The sequence below is a fragment of the Dioscorea cayenensis genome, unplaced genomic scaffold, assembly GCF_009730915.1.
Source record: "Dioscorea cayenensis subsp. rotundata cultivar TDr96_F1 unplaced genomic scaffold, TDr96_F1_v2_PseudoChromosome.rev07_lg8_w22 25.fasta BLBR01002203.1, whole genome shotgun sequence".
NCBI classification, from domain to species: Eukaryota; Viridiplantae; Streptophyta; class Magnoliopsida; order Dioscoreales; family Dioscoreaceae; genus Dioscorea; species Dioscorea cayenensis.
Genome location: NW_024088594.1, coordinates 1 through 9,121, shown reverse-complemented (window position 1 = coordinate 9,121; position 9,121 = coordinate 1). Strand labels below are relative to the sequence as shown.

Here is a 9,121-nt window from a genome sequence, read left to right as displayed (position 1 = left end):
TTATCTAGCAAAGTTTGGCAAGTACAACCTTTCTCTACAAAACCATTGCCACAACTTCTGCCTCAAGCTCCTTTCAATACTCATTTAATATGAATACACTCATCCTTAAAAACAAGGGATTATACCTCTTACATCTACAAATCAACGCAAATATTTAACATGATTATCTAACCTCAATGCCATTGACACACATAAACCAACCTTTGAACAAACTCTAAACAATTAAAATCTAAATTCAAACTCACAAACAATCACATTTTGGAACAACCAATTGAGCAAGAAGAAAAATTCAAATGCTTTCTCTCAACAAATTAAAAACATAGAATTCCATATGATTATCTTTGACAAGTGGTATACATCATTGTCTCAACACATCTCCTTTATTCCTTGTATATATATATATATACATATTCATGCTTTTCAAACCTGAATAAAACATCCACACACAAAAACCACACCTTTGAACAAACACAAACAAAAAAATCACATTTTTCAACAATCAATTGAAGAACAAGAACAAAACACACACACACAAATGCTTGGTCTCAACAAATTAGAACTGTGAATTTCATATGAACGTGTCTTCAACAAGTTGTCTATATCAACTGTCTCAACAAGCAAAACATCTCCTTTATTCCTGATATCTATTCTCATGCGAAAAACTTCACAAGTAATCATCTCAAAAAAATACAACAATATGATAAAAAAATTCTTCAAAAAATGTAGGTTCAATTCATTCTACTCATGACTAATAAATCTCAAAAATTGTGAGTGAGTTTAGAAAGAAAACCTCAACAAAACCTTTAGCTCCCAGTTTCACCATCTCCAGCTGCTACACCGGCATCAGCCTCGGGCTCTAACAACTTCTTGTTCTTCTTAAGTGTGGCAGCAACCTCCTTGAGCATGTATTTCTCATCGTGCTTCGTGAGCACCTCCATGGCTTTGAAGAATCACCCAATTTGCCTGGCCTTCTCCGAGACTTTGGGCCCCGACCCGAACCCTTCCGGAGGAGCCGGCTTCACGAGACTCCCCTCTACCACCACTGGGTGCCCCTCCCGGAAAAGATCCGGCAACGAGCCCTCAAAGCGGACGAGGGACGTCAGTGATGAGATCGGTAATGACGAACTCCATCTCTGGGGATGAGCTGGGGTACACGACGCTGCCCTCGAGGACAGAGACCACCGAGGCGAAACCGGGACTTGGATGGATCGGCGTTGAACTTCTGCAGGGGCATCGGAGGGGTGATGTAGAAGACGAGTTGGTCCTGGAAATTAGCGAGGACGATGACGATGAATCCGGCGACGCAGCTGAAGGTCAGCGCGTAGGTCCAGAGCCGTCGGGACTGGAGCTGCCGTGCCCTAGCACCGATGTCAATTGGGCGAGGGCGGGAGGGTGGGCGGCGGGCGGGGGAACGTGGAGAGGCCACGAAGGAGGTAGGGATCTAGGGTTTTGGGAGATAGGAATGGGGCGGAGGAGGGCGGTGGATCGGAGGAGAGGGGCGGAGGCGGGCGGCGAGGAGGCGAGACGCCATGGATTCGAGAAAGCTCGAGACGGAGAGTTCTGGTGATTTCGGCGGCTCCGTGTTTCTTTTTCGAGTCTTATTTGGTGTTCTTTTTTTGAATTTCTAGAACATTTTTTTGGGGAGTTTTCTTTTTAATTTATTCTAATTTAAAAATTTTTTTATAATTTACTTGTTGCTCAGAACCCGAGTTTTTTTTTTTGAAAAAATTGATCATAAATTTGGAAATTATTATTATTATTAGGGAAAATTACTTGTTCACTCACAATATTAGCTTCAAAAAACCCCTCCTCTTTTCTGAGACGGTATGCAGTTAGTGTTTAAGCTTCACTTTCTACCCTCTAGTTCAGCTCAAAATGGTCAGTGTTGTGAAATCCCAGTTTTGGCCTTGAAAATGGTGGGAAAGGATAGCGCTAAAATCGCATCGTATTCGGCGCTTTTCGAGGGTTTTTGCTTAGACAATCCCTAGAGGTTGCATTACATCTTGTTGTTATCCTCATTTCTCCTCATTTGATTTGTTCGACTTGATTCTGCGGTTTTCAGTAATAAGGTGAGAATCTCTTCGTTCTTTCATTAGTTTGACCGATTCGCGTGTGTTTATTATGGCGGCTCGTTTGTGGTGAGTGCGGGTGAAGGTTATCATACAGAAATATATAAATCGGTTTCTCAACGAGAAAAATGAAGTTGATTTCCAGTCGGATTGGTCGAGTGCACTTCATCTTCAAATGAAATGTAGTCGATTTTATTGTCGAGGCGAGGCGTATGCCGTTATCGTCTCCGTTTGAAAACGAGTTCATTTCGTTGTAAAGTTCTTCTCGTTTATTGTTATCTATTTGTATATTTTAAATAATGTTTAAATATGTGCTATTATCCGTTTAAATATATTACTAATATGTTTTAATAATTGTCATATCCGTTTAATAATTGTCATCTCCGTTTAACATTATCTTTATATGTATAACTAATCGTATTAACGTGTAAATTCTCAAAAGTCTCTGCGTAAAAGCGGTGATCTTTTTCGTTTGATCCGAATTGTTGGCGGTTGCCGCGTGGCGGGTAGCGAGGTTATGGTATCCGTGCGTAAAATTAATGGCGGCATTAATTCTTATGCGCGATACTATCATCATCGAACACCGATTCGTTGTCGTCGATCGATGTGGGTCGACTGTCGTTTAACTTTTTCTCGGATATGAAGAGTCGGCCTGCTGTGGACTTCGCACCATAAATAACCGGGAAGAACCGCTTCCATGGACAGACTACTCCTACGTCGTCCTCGTCATCCTCCTCCTCCTCCTCCTCCTCTTCCTCCTCTTCCCATGGACAGACCACTCTATCTGAAAGGATGTTTCGTGAACCTCCTTCCTTATCTTGAGAATCGATCGGCCGTAATCACGCATGACAAGTTAAATTATCTTTTCTTGCCCAGCGAAAATGCTCGCATAATTGCACGAATCGCGGAGGATTCTCCGGTGAGTGGATGACGGGGAAAGCAATTATGCAAGCTTTTAGAGCTTGGGTAGAAAAGAAAGTTTTCACGTGTTGCGTGATTGCGGAGATTCTCTAGAGGAGGAAGGTCGAGCTCGTCCTTTAAAAGCTGAGGGATTGATATTTGATCAGCTTGAGACTTTTTGTTACTGGTTTAAGAACATTACGTCGATTGTACAACTATATCGATTACGTGTTTAACTACCCGATATCTTCAGCTTAAGTCCGACCATGACACATTGATTAATAGTCGTTTTTCATGAATGTGTTTGTTTAACCTTTTTAATGTTGTATGTTGTGCGAGGTTCAAGTTGATCGCGTATTGTCTATGCCACTTTGTGAGCGATTCGAGATGTCATGAGACACTTGTTTCAGTTATCACGAGTCGAGTCGTGAGTGTCAAAGTCCTTGTAAATGTTATAAATGTTGTAAATGTTGTAAATGTTTTGTAAATGTTGTAAACGAATGTTTTATTTGAATGTGAACTTTTGAAATTTAAGCGAGAGCCCTAGTAAAAAGCAATGTGGGAAAGCAAAAGAAGCGTCGTTGTAAAGCAATAGAAAAAAGTTAAACAATACATTTGTTACTCTTTAAACAATGACAGCGGTGTTTAAGAAAATACGTAAAGATGTTTAATCGGTGACCGGGGAGGTACCCATCTTGACGTGATGTCGTTGAAAGCATTCGATTTAAACGATAACAAATATTTTTAAGCGGTTAAATCACTATATTTAAGCGTTTTTACGTATTATTTACATGATATAGACTTTATTTAAACCGGTGTCGTTATGTTAAACACTATGTGTATCTGTTTAAACATAAAAAAACTTGACGGTTAAGCAGAGATACTCGTGTCGGCGATGATGATCGTCTTCGTCGCGGCGAGTGGCATATATTTTTCCTTTTTTTGCCCTTTTGATGGAGGGAAAAAATACGCGCAATCACATCACGTCTAGTCTAACCTCTATGCACTTTTTGGTCTTCGTCAGCGGTGATATATATATATACACTTTTCTTGTTTTGCCCTGTCATTTAGCATTTTTTGTTGTTTTACATCTTCTTCTTCTTCTTCTTCTTCTTCGGCTTATATTATGGAGAGTTTTTGAATTGTACGATTTGGTTTTCGGCCGATATATTATGGAGAGTTTTTGTGGTATTGCTAGATTGACGGGGAGGGAAGAGTGCTAATGTTCACGGCTCGAGACTTCTTGAGTTGGTGTTAGCGTGAGATATGTGGCGATGGGTCTCGAAGTTTCTCTTGTCGAGGGCTAAGTTCAGTACATACCGGGATGGATATAAAAGCGGTTTTGCCCGATAGAAAGCGATGTTGACTTCCAGTCGGATGTGTCGCATGCGCTCCGTCTTCAAATGTCTTTGTAGTTGATCTTGTCGTCGAGGGCGAGAAAAATGTGCGATTGGCGAATCCTAATGAAAAGCAGAGTTTTTACTCGTTGTAAGTTCCTTCTCTTTTTAATTGTTCCGGTTATGCAGGGGCCATTAGTGTTTAAATATGATAAAAGTCATTTTGCTTAAGTATTTAAGTTAACGTTTAAATATTGTCATTATCACTCAAACATTATATTAGTTTGCGTACTTTGTGGCGAGGCGGCACAGGGCGGCCTAGGGCGAAAAGAGGATCGAGTCATGAGTGTTTGATGTCCATGAGTTACATTCGGCAGCTGCCGTGGATCCGGTCGCGATCGGCGATCTTGCTGATGGGCTATCGCCCGACTAGGCATTGTTAATAAAGCCGAGCGATGGCGGAAACATTGTGTATTGATGGGCGACTTTCCATATTTAAGCAGAGACGTTGTTATTTTAAGCGGATGCTACTTGTAATTTGAAATATTTCAGCGATGTTTAAAGCGATATATAGTATATTTAAACAATGAAAGTGAAATGTACACAATTAGAATGTAAATTAAACAATGAAATGAAATTAAATGGAATTTAACACCTTTACAATTCAAAACAAACAAAATTTACATTAAGATATACAAGTCAGTGCTCTTGAACACGAAAACAATGAATTGAATTTGTCGAGTTACGTTCGAAAACAAAATTGACATTCGGATATACATGACATGTTCTTGAAAACAAAAATTTAACCCGCTTGTGGCGACTTTGTCATGCGTGGGCGCTTGCCCTCCCTCCTAAGTATCACGGGTAGCGTACCTTAATTTGAGGTGAGAGCGATACATGCTGCGGTGGCCGTAACTTCTCGCTCCCAAAGTAATTGCTCGATAAACCGGCATGGCGTAGGGCGAGCGTGATCGGCGCTTCTTTGTTTTTAGCGTGGGGTTTCTATGTCGTGCGAGTGGGTACTTTGCCGTCATGCGACTCGCAGAACTCCATGTCGACACAAATGTCGAGATAGATTCCATTGTCGAGATATGCAAGTCGAGATTAGAATACTGGGTTTAAATACTGACGGATATTAATCGGACATAATTAGAAACTTACCATGTCCAGCGTCCTTATCGTACCGGACTTGAAGAATAATCACTGTATTCTTGTTTATCATTGTCGGTCGACGGCATGGAAGTGGCCATTCGATGATTATCGGGAGGATGACAATTTGAACTTACATGCGAGTTTTGCGCGGCATCCCCGATCATAGCCATAATTGTGTCGTATGCGTCGTCACGCTTTGAGCGTAAGCGGCAATGACGATACGATGATGGAGGCGCTTCTTGTAAGAGATATGGCTCTTTGCTCGGCGACTTTTTGTATTATGCGTCTGGCGTCCAGTCACATCATCGGTGACCATCTCCTTCCCCTCAGCGGCGATGTATAATTTGTCGCGTGTAGTGCGGCGACGTCGTTCTTCCATGCAGCGAGTCTTTGAGGTTAAGCGATACTGAGATATAATAAGACAATATTATAAATATTTAAATGATATTATCAATTGTTACATGATATTATATATAATTAAACGTTAAGTAGACAAATTAAATGATAACATAAAAGTATTAAACACTATTAGGTAATAGTTAAAACACTATAATAAAAACCTTTAAACAATATCATAAAAACTTTACACTTACCCGTCCAGGGCGGTTGAGGAAGATCCTCATGCAACTCACTGCTTTCGTATTTGTTAAAACGACTCGGGAGCCAACCCATTTCTTCTTGAATAAAAAGCTTTCCTAGCCGTCTGGTCGATTTTTGATTGGCCTTGATCATCTCTCGTTGCTCGGTCGGGGTCTTGACGGCATCTTCCTTCGATGTGAGGGACGATGGCGGCGGCATCAGCTGCCGAGACACGTCCTTGCATGGTTGTTCTTGTTGTGGGATTGTGTCGCGGCCGATCTTGAGGGCAGCGGCGGCGAGCATCAACCCATGCAAAACACATCCTTACATGGTTCTTGTTGTGGTGGGATTGTGTCTGCTCAGGCTGCGATGCTTTCATCGGCCGGCAGCGGATTCGGCGATCTTCTCGGCCGTGGCCATGCCCAGCGGCATCATTGGGAGACACACCCTTAACTTGTTCTTGATCTTGAGGATTGTGTCCATCTTTGATGCGCAATCTCGGCGGCCGAGTTCCACGGGTCGAGGATTTCATTGAGAAGAGTCGGCGACCTTCTCGGCGATGGCGGCAACGCGCATCGTCTCGATGTCCTTCGACAACGACATCGGCCGTCTACGATGGTGTTGCTATTGTTTCATCGTCGACTCGGCCCGGTGGAGACGAGAGCGATATTGTTCTCCTCTTTTTACGCCAAGTCTCTTGAATGTGGCCGCCTTGGAATGACCTTCCGATGATGATCATCGATCGATCAAATTCAGCGCCTCGTTCATCCGGTGCCTGATTCTTTCGAGGATGGCGCGGCCGGTCCTTCGGACGCCTCAACCGCTGCGCGACAAGCGGGAAACTCGATCGTCAATACTCTCGGCGTGCTGCGTAAAGGAGTTGCGGTGACATCTTCGCCTAATGTCAGCCGTGAAAATTTTCTCGGTCGGAGGTCTGCCGTGGTCGGGAAGCTGCCACATGATCGGGGGCTGTCGTTGTACCGTGGTAGGGGTTGTTCTGATCGCCGTGGTGGGGAGGGCTTCTCGTGCGTCGAGGAATCGTCGTCGCGTGGTGGGGTGGAAGTAGGAGAGCGGCATCCGAGCGCCGCGATAGAGTGCCCTCTCGTCCTGCCTTGAGCGAAGTGGTTCGAGAGCAATGGCGTCCATCCGTTGGTTGGCTAACAAAATATTTCTTCTTGACGTGTAGGAACATTTCGAGGGAAACTAACATATATAAACCAAACAATTTCGACAAAAATCATTCATTTTAAACTATAAAAACTATATTTAAAGCAGTGTTTTATATATTTAAACGTTATAGAATATAATTAAACGGAGAACAAAATATTTAAACTAGTATGAATAAGTTTTAAACGATAAATACTAAAGTTAAACGCTAAATAAAATGTTTAAACATTAAAGACTTATGTTAAACATTGTCCATGATTTATTACCTCTTTTCCATCTGACGATGACAAGCTCGTTTCTCTGAAATCGCTTGCTTCGGTAAGTGACTTTCACGCATGTAGCCACGACATTCTTGGGATCTTGCAAGGCGGACTTTCTTCCCGTTCGGGTCAGCACAGTCAAACCAGAGCGTTAAGCGCGACGAGGCAACCCCTTAATGTACCCTGTGTTGGTCTTCTTCGGCAGCATCTATCTCTTGCGCTCGGACGGTAGCATGTGAATATCCTCCCTTAGGAACACTTGTCACGTCGCACTAGCCCGTGCGTGTCGCTCCAGCATGAGTACGTGAGATCCTCCTAAGCGTAATCAGCGATCCGGTTGAGACCGAGCATGATGTATTTGCATCGGCGAGGTACACCATCGAGGAGTTTGACAAAATTATCTTCTATACCACCTCACAGCCGAGACAAGTTGCGCGAGGTGCTCTTGATGGAGTCTCTGTCTCTCGTATGTTTTGATAGATACCGCCTCGACAACCCGGTTTTCTTCCGAAGACCACTGTCGCCATCGCAGTCAGCATCAAGAACGAGGGGCCACATCTGAGGTCCGAAACTCAAGAGCCTTTCCCGATCCCGAATTATTGGGCGACCATCGTACTTTTGCAAAAGAGAATTGAAGGTCCTTGGTATATAAGCTTCCACCAATAATCACGCAAACTTGTCTCGAATAATCTCCCGTGTGTCGAGGGTCATGTTATCTTTCAATTCGACTAAGGTCTCCACAATGTGTCAAATAGCATCGCCCATTAACTAGGTTTGACCGCCATAATCACAAGCTCGCATAATAACAACACATTCAACATGCGGATTGACAAAAGTTTAAGCGAAATATAAGGTTTTAAGCTGTAAACTCTCGGTTATTAAACATATAAAATGTTAAACAGACCCATTTTTAAATGAGACTAAATACTTAAATGGAGACAACAAATTTTAAACTGTAACATCTCATTTCTTAAACGTCAACCTCATTTGTAAACTGCAACCATATCAAACGAAAGAAATGTACATTATAAATATTACACAAATCATAACAACGAAAAACTATTTCGATAGTGTATACATAAGAAAATTCAAAACAAACAAAACCCACCGAGAAATCTCCTCACAGACTAAAACCCAAATAGAAATCCCCTGCGACTTCAATATCTTCCAACAAAAAGAGAGCACAAACAAAAACCGAAAATCTTTCTTTGTAATGTAATGCTTAACATAAACCATATCAATACCTTAGATTGCAACCCGATGAAATGCCAATATGACTTCTCCTTCGAGATACCGTGGAAAGGGAAAACATGAAATGCCAATACAGGCTTTCACAGAGAGACAACTTCGGAGACAACCGAAATGAAAGTCAAGACGCAGTTGAGAAAAGCAAGTAAACGGGTTCAATAAATTGCCTCTTGGGTTATTCTTACACGGAAACCCACCCACTTCCTCTCAAACCGCCGAGATGGTCGGCAGCCTACGACTCCATGCAAGGGCATTTTCGTCCATAAAATTTGAAACTCACTGCTCACATCCGCTGCTGTGCTTTGGGGGTTTGAAAACATAGTTTTTAAAAGGAGGGGTTTTTAGGTAAAAACTAACGGGTGTTTTTGGCAATTTTACAAACTTAGAGGGTTTTTTGGCAATTTCCACT

General features: G+C 42.4%; 1 pseudogene; it reads right to left on the bottom strand.

Annotated features, from left to right (window-relative positions):
• Window positions 1-773: 773 nt before the first annotated feature.
• LOC120257581 lies at window positions 774-5,556 on the bottom strand (annotated as a pseudogene).
• Window positions 5,557-9,121: the final 3,565 nt, after the last annotated feature.